The sequence below is a fragment of the Cynoglossus semilaevis genome, chromosome 3, assembly GCF_000523025.1.
Source record: "Cynoglossus semilaevis isolate Cse_v1.0 chromosome 3, Cse_v1.0, whole genome shotgun sequence".
In the NCBI taxonomy this organism is placed as follows: Eukaryota; Metazoa; Chordata; class Actinopteri; order Pleuronectiformes; family Cynoglossidae; genus Cynoglossus; species Cynoglossus semilaevis.
The window spans coordinates 14,589,948-14,591,361 of NC_024309.1; positions in this window are offsets into that span (position 1 = coordinate 14,589,948).

Below are 1,414 nucleotides of genomic sequence, written 5' to 3' on the forward strand. Positions count from 1 at the left end.
GGCGCCTGCGGCCTTAAATTCTATCATTTATTTAATTCTTCTTCTTCTTCTGCTGTTTTATTATCAGTTACTCAGTGGAAATCCAATCTCTCTGAGTCAAACTTCACTTCAGTTCTTTGATCCAGTCACTCGCTGCAGACCAACTTCAGTCTTGGTCGTGGTTTGGCTAGCTTTTAGCCGATTGAGCTAACAAGCTAACTGGCTAATTGATACAATTAGCCAGTTGTACAGATGAATTGTAATTCAATTTCTGTTCAATATTCAGTATTGATTTTTTTGTATTTTCTAGCAGATTTTTAGCTTTTCATTTTCTCTTTGACTTTTTTTTACCAAATCGACTGTAATTTTCTGTTGCTAAAGATTGAACTCAGACGAGAAAAATCCAGTTTTAATCCTCCAGTCTGACACCAACACTAATGTTAGCTCTGTATGTGTGTGTGTGTGTGTGTGTGTGTGTGTGTGTGTATTAATCAGTTTCAGAGGCGTACTGGTCTGAGGTTACCAGCGATGGTTGTGACGATCCATTAAGCGACAGCTAATCGATGAACACACTAAGGGCATCATTAGACCTAAATGCTCTGAATCTGTTTCATTGATTTGTTATTGAGACTTTAGATTTAACTGCTGCTGAGTTTTAATGTTGTGAGGCTCAGAAATCAGCGGGGGTTCTCCGGACTCCGAGTCTGGAATCCTGGGAATTAGCACTACAGAGATAACGCTAAATATACACTGGGCCATTAGCATGTGCTAGCTGTGGTTTGGTTATGGGTTTTTCCGACATGGATGAGCTACAGTACGTGTTATATTTTGGATTCAGGATGACGTTCAGTTGATCTCTGGATTTTTGTCAGGTGGAAAATCGTACCGTTACATCTACAAATGTGTCCTCTGGATTTCTTTAAGCGTCAGTGGTTTGTGCTAACGTTAGCCAGTCTTGTGTCTTTTCTGGACAGCTGGACATTTTGACTTTCTTTACGCGACATTGAAAACCCGTCATGTTAATTTCAAGGACATTTTCCAGACTTTTTAAGGTCGTCCTCCAGTTGATGTTCGACCTGCTGCAGAGTGACGCCACTAATTACTGACACACAGTCGTGAGTGTGTGAGTGTGTGGGTCAGAGGAGCCTCACACTCACACACACACACGTAGTGCATGTCATTAGGTAAATACATCATTACCTCCAGCTGAACCAATGAGCAGCAGCGTCTGACTGAATGTCACGTTCTCGTCACTTTGACAAATAAATCAATTAAAGTGAGTCGGTGTCTCTGCACCAACACCAACACCAACACCGTCTCTGACTGTGTCTGCGCCGTCGCACTCACTCTCATTTATTTATGAGGCCGAGCCACAGACGACGGCGATGGCGGCGGCGGCGGCGCAGACTCCCGTCACATATGGCTCCGGGCAGGA